This window comes from Colobus angolensis, unplaced genomic scaffold, assembly GCF_000951035.1.
Source record: "Colobus angolensis palliatus isolate OR3802 unplaced genomic scaffold, Cang.pa_1.0 Scaffold99, whole genome shotgun sequence".
Lineage (NCBI taxonomy): Eukaryota > Metazoa > Chordata > Mammalia > Primates > Cercopithecidae > Colobus > Colobus angolensis.
In genome coordinates, this window is record NW_012123931.1 from 1,637,559 (window position 1) to 1,650,169 (window position 12,611).

At 34.9% G+C, this 12,611-nt stretch overlaps 1 protein-coding gene across 1 annotated transcript in view; it reads right to left on the reverse strand.

The window, feature by feature from the left end:
• PEAK1 (pseudopodium-enriched atypical kinase 1) overlaps positions 1–11,923 on the reverse strand; it is a 164,500-nt gene extending 152,577 nt beyond the window's left edge. Inside the window, exons 1-2 of the mRNA XM_011932829.1 lie at positions 11,840–11,923; positions 10,358–10,479 (exon numbers count right to left, since the gene is read on the reverse strand). The gene's annotated coding sequence lies outside the window, so the exon portion shown is untranslated. The remainder of the gene's footprint in view (positions 1–10,357; positions 10,480–11,839) is intronic.
• Between the last annotated feature and the right edge of the window lie 688 nt (positions 11,924–12,611).

Below are 12,611 nucleotides of genomic sequence, written 5' to 3' on the forward strand. Positions count from 1 at the left end.
TTATATCAGATAAAACAAACTTTAGAGCAACAGCTGTTAAAAAAGATAAAGAGAGACACTACATAATGATAAAAGGTCTAATACAACAGGAAAATATCACAATCCGAAATAGATATGCACCTAACACTGGAGCTCCCAATTTATAAAACAATTACTACTAGATCTAAGAAATTAGACAGGCAGCAACCAAATAATAGTGGGAGACTTCGATACTTCACTGACAGCACTAAACAGGTAATCCAGACAAAAAGTCAACAAAGAAACAACTGGCTTAAAAGACGTTTACATAACATTCTACCCAACAACTACAGAATACACATTCTATTCATCAACACATGGAACATTCTCCAAGACAGACCATATGACAGGCCACAAACTCTCAACAAATTTAAGAAAATCGAAATTATACAAAGCACTCTATTAGACCACAGTGGAATAAAATTGGAAATCAACTTCAAAAGGAACCCTCAAAACAACGCAAATATATGGAAATTAAATAGCATGTTCCTGAATGATCACTGAGTCAAAAATGAAATCAAGATGGAAATTAACAAATTATTTGAACTGAACAATAATAGTGACACAACCTATAAAAACCTCTGGGATATAGCAAAGGCAGTGCTAACAGGAAATTCATAGCATTAAATGCCTACATCGATAAGTCTGAAAGAGCACAAACAAGACAATCTAAGGTCACACCTCAAGGAGCTAGAGAAACAAGAACAAACCAAACCCAAGCCCAACAGAAGAAAATAAGCAATCACGATCAGAGCAGAACTAAATGAAATTGCAACAAACAAAAAAATACAAACGATAAATACAACAAAAAGATGGTTATTTGAAAAGATAAATAAAATTGATAGACCAGTAGTGGGATTAACCAAGAAAGAAGAGAGAAGATCCAAGTAAGCTCAATTATAAACAAAATGGGAGATACAACAGCCAATATTACAGAAATACAAAATATCACTCAATGCTACTATGAACACCTTTATGTGCATGAACTAGAAAACTAGAGGAGATAGATAAATTCCTGGAAATATATAACCCTCCTAGGTTAAACCAGGAAGAAACATAAACTCTGAACAGACCAATAACAAGCAATAAGACTGAAATGGTAATTTAAAAGTTACCAACAAAAAAAGTCCAGGACTAGATGGATTCATAGCTGAATTCTATCAGACATTTAAAGAAGAACTGGTTACCAATCCTATTGACACTACTCCAAAAGGGAATCCTCCTGAAATCATTCTATGAAGCCAGTATCACCCTAATACCAAAACCAGAAAAGGACATAACCAAAAAAAGAAAACTACAAACCAATATCTCTGATGAACATAGATGCAAAAATCCTTAACAAAATACTAGCTAAACGAATCCAACAGCAGATCAAAAAGATAATCCACCATGATCAAGTGGGTTTCATAATAGGGATGCAGGGATGGTTTAACATCGGCAAGTCAATAAATGTGATACACCACACAAAAGGAATTAAAAACAAAAATCACATGATCATCTCAATAGATGTGGAAAAAGCATTTCACAAAATCCAGCATCCCTTTATGTATGATTAAAACCCTCAGCAAAATTGGTAAAGAAGGAATATACTTTAAGGTAATAAAAACCATCTATGACAAGCCCACAGCTAACACTATAATGAATGGGGAAAAGTTGAAAGCATTCCCCCTGAAAACTGGAACAGGACACGGATGTCCACTTTCACCACTTCTATTCAACACAGTACTGGAAGTCCTAGTCAGAAAAATTAGACAAGAGAAAGAAATAAAGGGCATCCAAATTGGCAAAGAGAAGTCAAACTGTCGCTATTTGTTGACGACATAATCATATACCTAGAAAACCCTAAAAGACTCATCCAAAAAGCTCCTGAACTAGTAAATGAATTCAGCAAAGTTTCAGGATACAAAATTAATGTATACAAATCAGTAGCCCTGCTATACATCAACAGCAACCAAGCTGAGAATCAAATCAAGAAATCAACCCTTTTTATAATAGCTGTTAAAAACAAAAAACTTAGAAATATACTTAATCAAGAGGTGAAAGTGAACAGGAATCTGTTGTATTTATACATATTTTTCATCCTTCTGTCATCCTTCCTTCCTCATTATCCACGATTCCTGGATTATTTGAGATCTTTTTTCATTTCCTTTCTGCTTAGAAAATTTTCTTTATTCTTTTAGAGCAGGTATGCTAGTGAGAAATTATCCTTTCTCTATAAAAATTTTTATTTTTTTCTTCATTGCTGTAGGATATTTTTGCTGGATAAAGAACTCTGAGTTAACAAGTCTTTTCTCCTAGCACCTGAAAGATATCGTGCCAGTTCCTTCTGGCTTCCATGGTTTTGAATGAGAAATTTACTGTCGTTAAACTGTTTTTCCCCTCTAGGGAAAATGTTATTTTTCTGTTGCTGCTTTCAAGATTTTTTCTATGTCTTCAGTTTTCAGAAGTTTGATGTGTTTTGGCATGGATTGATTTGGGGTTTACACTGTTTGGGGTTTACTTGGCTTCTTGAATCTGTAGGTTTATGTCTTTTCAGAACTTTTCAGTCATATTTTTTCAAATTATTTTTCAGTTCTGTCCTTTTTCTCCTCTCCTTTTGAGACTCTGATGACAGGAATGTTAGTCTTTTATTATAGTTTCACGAGTCACCACAGTTCTGTTTGTTTTTTTTTTGGTTTGTTTTCTTCCTATTGTTCAGACTGGCAAATTTCTATTGTTTTACTCTTTAGTATACTGATTCCTTCTTCTGTCACATCCATTCTGCTATTGAACCCATCCACTGACATTGATTTCAGTTATTGTAATTTTGGTTTTGTAATTTCATTATTTACATTCTATATTTCTCTGCTGAGACTTTCTTTACTCAGGCTTTCTGTTCTTTTCATTTGTTTCCAGTATGTTGGTAATTGCCTGTTGAAGCATTTTAATGGTGGCTGCCTTAAAATCCATGTGAGATAATTCTTTTTCTTTCTTTAAAAAATACATTTTTTTCTTTTCCTTTTTATTATTTTTAAATTTTATTTATTTATTTATTTATTTGAGACAGAGTCTCACTCTGTCGCCCAGGCTGCACTGCCATCTCAGTTCACTGCAACCTCTGTCTCCCGGTTTCAAGTGACTCTCCTGCCTCAGCCTCCTGAGTAGCTGGGATTACAGGCGTGTGCCATCACACCTGTCTAATTTTTGTATTTTTAGTAGAGACAGAATTTCACCGTGTTAGTTAGGATGGTCGTGATCTCCTGACCTCATGATCCACCCACCTGGGCCTTCCGAAGTGTTGGGATTACAGGCGTGAGCCACCACACCCAGCCTCATTTATTTCTTAAAATCTGTGTATACGTGGACCCACTTGATTTAATCCATGTTGTTTAAGGATCAATTCTACATTACCAAGATGTATATATTTATTTTATTTTTGGAATTTTGTCTTATTTCAATAGGTTTTGGGGGAACAGGTGGTGTTTGGTTACATGAATAAGTTCTTTAGTGGTGATTTATGAGATTTTGGTGCACCCATCACCCTAGAAGTACACGCTGTACCCAATGTGTAGTCTTTTATCCCTCATCTCCCTCTTACTCTTCCCCCAAGTCCTCAAAGTTCATTGTATCATTCTTATGTCTTTGCGTGCTCATAGCTTAGCTTCCACTTATGAGTGAGAACATACTATGTTTCGTTTTCCATTCCTGAGTTACTTCACTTGGAATAATGGTCTCCAGTTCCATCTAGGTTGCTGCAAATAGTTTCCTTTTCCTACTTTATGTTTTTGCCTCCTTTGTCAAAGATCAGTTGACTGTAACTATTTCACTTTATTTCTGGATTCCCTATTCTGTTCCATTGGTCTGTGTGCCTGTTTCTATTCTAGTACCATGCTGTTTTGGTGACTACGGCCTTATAGTATCATTTGAAGTTGGGTAATGTGATGCCTCCAAATTTGTTCTTTTTGCTTAGCCTTGCCTTGGCTATGTGGGTTCTTTTGGTTCCATGTGAATTCTAGGATTCTTTTTTTTCTAGTTCTGTGAAGAATGGTGGTGGTATTTTGGTGGGAATTGCATTGAATTTGTTGATTGCTTTTGGCAGTATGCTCATTATCACAATATTGATTCTACCCATCCATGAACATGGGATGTGTTTCTATTTGTTTTGTCATCTATAATTTCTTTCAGCAGTGTTTTGTAGTTTTCCTTGCAGAGGTCTTTCACTTTCACCTCTTGATTAAGTATATTTCTAAGTTTTTTGTTTTTGTTTTTGTTTTTAACAGCTATTATAAAAAGGGTTGATTTCTTGATTTGATTCTCAGCTTGGTTGCTGTTGATGTATAGCAGGGCTACTGATTTGTATACATTAATTTTGTATCCTGAAACTTTGCTGAATTCATTTACTAGTTCAGGAGCTTTTTGGATGAGTCTTTTAGGGTTTTCTAGGTATATGATTATGTCGTCAACAAATAGTGACAGTTTGACTTCTCTTTGCCAATTTGGATGCCCTTTATTTCTTTCTCTTGTCTAATTTTTCTGACTAGGACTTCCAGTACTGTGTTGAATAGAAGTGGTGAAAGTGGACATCCGTGTCCTGTTCCAGTTTTCAGGGGGAATGCTTTCAACTTTTCCCCATTCATTATAGTGTTAGCTGTGGGCTTGTCATAGATGGTTTTTATTACCTTAAAGTATGTTCCTTCTTTACCAATTTTGCTGAGGGTTTTAATCATACTCCTTGACTTAGACACACATGGCCTCCTTGGCACAAAAGCCTGTGGGATGGAAAAACAAATTTGTTTTTAGGTTCTTTTCTCCCTTTCCACCTTTCAGCATAGACTTAACTCCCTTAAACCCAGACATCTGCTGGGATCTGACCCCCAATAATTGGTTACCAGTGTTTCAGACAATCTGGATGTTCCAGTGATACCACTGAGACGGAGCCCCTCAAAAAAGCAGTGGTTCCGTTTCTAGACTGTGGATCTTCAGATAAATTCCGCCATTTCATTTCACTTCCTGAGTCAGGATTGGCTTGTTAAAAGTTGTTAAACAACATTCTAAATGTGAAATGTCAACCTCACTCTAAACTTTCCCTGTTCACAGCATCACATGAAGACTTCATTGGGTTTATAGTGGCTTTCTGATTTTTGGTAGTCCACTGAAGAAGGGAGTTTGAAAGTTGTTGTATGTATACTGTTAATGATTCTCTGCCCATGTCCTGCCTGAAATACCATGATTATTTATATTAAGTATCTTTAATAAAGCAGTTTGGCTAGGAAAAAAAATTCCATTTATACAATATTCTGGAATAAGTAAAACTATAATGATGAAGTACAGATCAGTAATTGTTAGATGTAGGGAGAGATTTTGACTAAAAAGGGACAGCTAGAAGTTTTCTAGGGTGATGGGACTGTTTCCTGTTTGTAGTGGTAGTCATATGGATCCATATATGTGTTAAAGCTCACAGAACTTATTTAAAAAGTCAATTTTGGGCCAGGCATGGTGGCTCATGCCTGTAATCCCAGCACTTTGGGAGGCTGAGGCAGGCGGATCACTTGAGGTCAGGAGTTTGAGACCAGCCTGGCCAACATGGTGAAATCCTGGTCTCTAGTAAATACACAAAAATTAGCTGGGCATGGAGGCAGACACCTATAATCCCAGCTACTCAGGAGGCTGAGGCACAAGAATCGCTTGAAAATGGGAGGCGGAGGCTGCAGTGAGCTGAGATCATGCCACTGTACTCCAGCCTGGGCAACAGAGTGAGACTCCATCTCAAAAAAAAAGGGTCAGTTTTACTGTATATAAATTTTAAAAATTAACAACAAAATAAAGTAATTTCCCATCACAACTTTTCAAATTCTATCTTCAATTATTTAATAGATATGTAAAGTGTATTCTAATCTTAGTTCTGTTGCCACCTATATAACACTTGAGGATGTAGCTTCACACCCTTACTTTCACTTTGCAAAATGAAAGGGGATAATCAAATGATTTCTGAAGCCTTTTCTTATTCTAAAACCTGTTCCTATTCCATGGTTCTATTAAATTTTTGTTATTTTAGAATTAACAAGGAACACAAAATATTTTAATGCACTCAAATGGACTCTATAAACTTCTTTCAGACAGTGTGGGCTGGCTTGCAATATTCTTGTTATTGGTTTTATGTGATCTTTTATGGGCTCTAAACATTTGACCTTACTTAGTAGCTTTGTGTAGATGATCACTAGATAGCACTCTCATCTCTGGAATAATCAGGTTTCTGACTATAAGAGCTGTACAAGATTTCTATTTCCTGGCTGGGCATGGTGGCTCATACCTGTAATCTCAGCACTTTAGGAGGCTGAGGCAGGTGGATCACTTGAGGTCAGGAGTTTCAAGACCAGCCTGGTCAACATGGTGAAACCCCGTCTCTACTAAAAATACAAAAATTAGCCAGGTGGGGTGGCACCTGTAATCCTAGCTACTCACCTGTAATCGCAGGAGGCTGAGGTTAGAGAATCACTTGAACCCAGGAAGTGAAGGTTGCAGTGAGCTGAGATTTGCCATTGCACTCCAGCCTGGGCAACAGAGCGAGACTCCATCTCAAAAAAAAAAAAAAAAAATTCCATTTCCTTTACCATATCAGACCTTGTCTATAGTTTGCTGTACAAGAATATATGAAATGCCATTTCTGCCAGCCAAATGATGCCTATTGTTATTAATTTTTATAAGACATGGTATTCACATTGCTGAAGAAAGTAAGCCATTTTTACTGAATTCATTCAATATAATCAAAAACTTTTTTTTTAACCCTACATAGAAAATCTGCAGTCCCCAAATCTTTTGCAAAGATCTTCATTTCTCCTATAGAAAAGCTGCAGACTAGCAACATACTATACTACCAAATCTTATATTAAAATGTTCTGTTTATATATAAGTATAAGCAAAGCTATTGAGGAAGTTCATACAATTCAAGAATCAAATTTAATAACTTCATAGAAAACCCTCATTGCAATTAGCAACTTTTCATTTAAAGTTTTTTGGAGATGGGTTTTCATAAAAGAAATGAAAAGACCCAAGAGCAAATTATTATCTCTTTCAACAATACTCTCAATTTTGTACAGCAGAATAATTTTTGAATATTTATGAAAATCATCCAAATTTCTCACATTGGGAATTAAGAAAACTAAAGGTGGCATATATATGTTAATGAAATATCAACAACTATTTGAATATTTATACTTACTTGGTACTATTTTTCTCTGATAAATTCAAATAACTGGGCAACTCAAGATGGACTGATCTTACAAATGCAGGCCAACAGATTCTGTAATTCTCCTTTATTACCTGTACTTCTATTTTTTAAAACTCTGAATCAACCCATTTAATTCTCTCAAATACAACACGAAGAAATAAAACAAAGCCCTGAGCTACATTTAATCATTTAATTGTTAAGTAGCAATACACTTGCAAAAGAAAAAAACAATCAATATTTCCAAATAATTATATTACCATGCTAAACTTTAAAATAACTTGGTCAAGAAAGCAGCTGTAAATCAAATTTATTTCCTGGGTGTTTAGATCACAAACCCAAATATACACATACATACATATACACATAAATCAACAGCTCCATATTTCCCTTATTGTCATCCTGAGGTTTACTGAATACGACATCAAAGAGTTCCTCAAATTTCCATACATCTAAGAATTTATCTCATTTTTAGAAAATATCCTAGCACAGAAAGCAGACTACATAGAAATAAATCTACATTAAAACTAATCAATGGCTAGGAAAAACAATTTAATGCTAACGAATTTGTCAACAAGACTTGTTAAAAAAAAAAGTTACTGTTTCAGCAATTTCTTCATTGGAATAGTTTAAAAAGTTAAAAGGTTTTGGGTATTAAAATCATGCCTTCTGAATCACAAGGCCATACACGTGTACAAACGGAATGTTTTAATACGAATGGGACACCAGCCTGGAAGCCTGGCTTGCTTGCAGTTGACTCTAGATCAGGAATTCTTTAAGCCTAAAGCCAAACAAGAGAAACTCACAGATCACAGGAAAAAGCCCAGTCATCTTGAAAAATTCTAAACCCTCAGTTAAATGTCGTAACCTTTTTATGAACACTAAATCACAATGGGCCAATGAAAAACTGACAGTAGTCCTTAAAACTCACTACAGTCTGGATTAGCAAGACACAATCGTATTGCAGTAGGTACAATTTAATGAAACTGTGTTAGGAATTTGAAGTTTCCAGGAAACTAGTTCCTTAGTAATCTCAAAACAAAAATCAAAAAATTAATTACTATGAAGGGGCCTCTTCATGTTTTCCTTTAAAGCATCATTAAAAAGTGGCTGTAAAAAAAAACCTTTACGTATGTTTTGAAGCCAGACATAGAGTTGAGAATTAAAAACTAGCTCTATTCAAGTCTGCATCAAATATCATTTTGAATTCCATGGATCTGTGATGGTGTGAGAATGGGTATGCAATAAGAGGTGGAGCTCTGTAGGGCAGGGCATAAGGAAAGAACATCAGCAGCTGGGCAAGAGAATATTATAATGGACTCTTAAGAAAAACAGACTTCATAAAAGACATAATACATTTTTCTTCTCTAAAATAAGTCAAATCTCATAATGTTGCTTTCAAATTTTGTTGTATATCAACTCCATCCTTTGCTGTTTTCCTTATTTGATTAGAACCATCTGGGAAATCCTCCTTTGTTTTATTAGTTCTACAGAATACATGCAGTTAATCATCTTAAAAAAACATTTTAATATAGAACAACAACTAGAGATTGTATTAATGATCAAATTTTCATATCTGCAGAGAAACCACCATCATACCATATAATCTAGAAAGTCAGTTCCTTTTAAAGGAGAGATAATTTGGGAAAAAAGTTGCAAAAGAAAAACTGCTCATGCCTACATACTAGTTCTAAAATTATTTTCTTTTCAATTAAAAAAATACTAAAAAGTTACAAAAAGTTGTAGCTCTATAACTACAAAGTGGAAATAAAAAAGAAAACTCACTTCAATAAAGGCAATGAAATAATTAAATAATTTTACATAAAGCTTAGCTTCCCATGCTTATTTATTTGTTTTCAAAGTATCTTTTCAAATTAACTGTTTGAAATTTTCCTTAGCTCACCTACAATTTATGAATACTTTATTATAAAGTATGATTTCTCCTTGCATTATTTAGTCAGGATAAAGTATGTTATTGATAAACACAAGGATAGTAAAAATCAATTATGTTTATTCTTAATCTAGGAATAAATGAAAACCAAAATTAAATCAACTCATAGACCTTATTACTTGACACTTCCTTTCCTCTTTGTTACTGCTATTTACATAGCTGCAGTCATTACTACTTTCATGTTAGAAAATGTTTGTTTCTTCCACTTGGATTTTTTCATAAATCACTGAATTCTCACTTTCTCACAAAATAGTACTTCACTGAAGGATGTAGTCTCACTAAGGCAAGAAAACATGATAAACTCAGTTGAGAGTCATAGAGTCACTTCATCTAGCCCAGCTATATGACCAATTCAATCTCGTCTTGTATACAATGAAGAGAATAGTATTTAACCCACAAGAGTATGGTGATGAGGCTAACATGAGATTAATGTATGTAAAAGAACAAAGAGCTTTGAAATGTTTACAGTGCCATACAAATGTGAAGGTCTCAGTCTCTTCATATGTCACCTGGGAGGATTCAATGAAGTGATCTCTAAAGACTTATCTCTCAACCAAAAATTCTTAGTTATTCACATGTAAAAAAATTCACATTTTAAAAATCTACTGATAGGATAACTGTATCACTGTAAGGGACTTAGGGAACAATGAAGTCAATCTTCTCATCTTACAAAAGGTATGAAAACAGGTTAAGATACTTGTAGAGCACATGAGTCAGCAGGAAAGCTGGCAATTGAAAGAACCCAGATCTGAGCCCCACCTCAAAGTCCTTTCTATCATATGTTGCTGTTCACTATTCTGTGAATTTAAAATCTCTCTTCACCACAGGATCATGTAACCTAAATTACTTTTTCAAACTGGTTACAATGAAAAGCTTGTTAAGATGTAAATATTATTTTGGTAAGGTGATTTAACTGCTAATAGTTGAATTAAGATGTTTACAAATGACACTAAATAGCAACAGGAGCTCAGACTAAATTGTCCAGCTATTTGTTTGGTTTGTGTAATATTAAATTTTAAGTTGGCTCGGTGCAGTGGCTCAAGCCTGTAATCCCAGTACTTTGGGAGGCCGAAGCGGGCGGATCATGAGGTCAGGAGATTAAGATCATCCTGGCTAACACAGTGAAACCCCGACTTCTCTACTAAAATACAAAAAAAAAATTGACCAGCTGTGGGGGCACACACCTGTAGAACCAGCTACTCGGGAGGCTGAGGCAGGAGATTTACTTGAACCCAGAAGGCGGAGGTTGCAGTGAGCTAAGATTGTGCCACTGCACTCCAGCCTGGGCAACAGCGTGAGACTCCGTCTCAAAAAATAAAAAATAATAATAAAAAATTAAAAAAAGATTAAGTCAACAGACATGGTGTAAACCCTAACTAACCTTTCCCAATACACGGTTTTGAATCTGCTTTTGGTACTTACTAGCTATGTGATCGCGGGCAATTTGCTTATTTCTTTGTTTTAAAGATGAGGGATAACACCAAGTATGTCACCTGGCTGTCGTTAATTAAATAAGTTAGTTCATGTTAAGTCCTTACAATAGTGTCTAGCACATAGTAAATGCTTACAAATGTTAGTTCCCATCTCTAATCTTCTAAACTTCTGAAGAATAGAGAATATGCTCCCCCTTTTTACTTCATCAGAAAGTAAATGAAATAAATTCCTTAAATGAAAGTAAATTCCTTAAACGAAATGCATATGATCTCCACCCTCTACTTCAGTAATCAGCAGTTGCACAACAACTAAACCTAAATAAAATAGGGAACATTGTGACATAATGGAAGGCAAATACAGTTTGGAGTCAACAGATACGAGTCTGAATCCCACCTCAACTCTTTAAGAGCTTCTGACCTCAAGCAATTTACCAAACCTCACAGAACTTTCCATGTTAAAATGAGATTGCTATCTAGCTTTTTATAATTTTGTTTTTCATATTCATAGTCAAGTTGCAAATAGTTTGATATCCCCTATGTCATTTTTTTTTTAATTGCATCTATTTGATTCTTCTCTCTTTTCTTCTTTATTAGTCTGGCTAGCAGTCTATTTTGTTGATCTTTTCAAAAAAACAGCTCCTGGAGTCACTGATTTTTTTAAGGGTTTTTTGTGTCTCCACCTCCTTCAATTCTGCTCTGATCTTAGTTATTTCTTGTCTTCTGCTAGCTTTTGAATTTGTTTGCTCTTGCTTCTCTAGTTCTTTTAATTTTGATGTTAGGGTGTTAATTTTAGATCTTTCCTGCTTTCTCTTATGGGCATCTGTACACTGCTTTAAATGTGTCCCCGAGATTCTGGCATGTTGTATCTTTGTTCTCAAAGAACATTTGGTTTCAAAGAACATCTTTCTTTCTGCCTTCATTTCGCTATTTACCCAGTAGTCATTCAGGGGCAGGTTGTTCAGTTTCCATGTAGTTACACGGTTTTGAGTGAGTTTCTTAATCCTGAGTTCTAATTTGATTGCACTGTGGTCTGAGAGACTGTTATGATTTCTGTTCTTTTGCATTAGTTGCAAATAGTTTGAAAAGGGCATGTCTTACTCATCTTTGTCTCCTCCATACTACTATGACAAGGTTTAAAATTATTAGATTTTTGCTGGAATAAGACAGCAGATTAATAAAAGAGATTCAAGACCAGAATAAACATGTTACATTATGGAAAGAAAAAGTACAAACCTGGTTTAATTGGCTCCAACTCTGGGCATTATGTCATTGCTTCCTTTTCTCTCCTTACAAATGGATCTCAAGTATTATTTTCCTTTTAGAACATGCAAAGTGGGGACGATATCTTAATAAAGGGCATTTGAATCACTCTTTAAAACTAAGTATTCTTTAATTCACCATAAGGCAGAATCAAACTCTTACTTATTCTATTTGATGAATTTGTTTTTAAGCTATAAAATAACTAGGAGGCGTTTTAATTGGTTAATATAACAGAAATATTATAGGCTTAAGTAGCCAAAAAGTAAACATATTATTATAGTGCATTAAAATAAATTTGTTCCTTACTTCAAAAAATTACTTTCAAAGAATAGCAATACCTCTGTTAAAGATAACTTCACTATTCAGGGGTTGCATGAAACAGTATAGTTTATTATAATACATTATACAAAAATACTTCTGGTTCCTACAGTTCTTAACCTTTTGGGTGGATGGTGAGTGGTAAGTTATATAAAACTTTGATAATCCAAAAGAAGCTATAAATTGCATCCTCATAAAAATGTATATATATGCATCATATCTTGCATATAATTTCAGCTGAGTCATGAAACCCAGTCATGTACCCTGTGGATCTCTAAAACCTGTTGGTAGGCACTGTTCTTGAGTTTTTAAAAATGAACAGACTTGGCCGGGCATGGTGGCTCAAGCCTGTAATCCCAGCACTTTGGGAGGCCGAGACAGGCGGATCACGAGGTCAGGAGATCAAGACCATCCTGGCTAACATGGT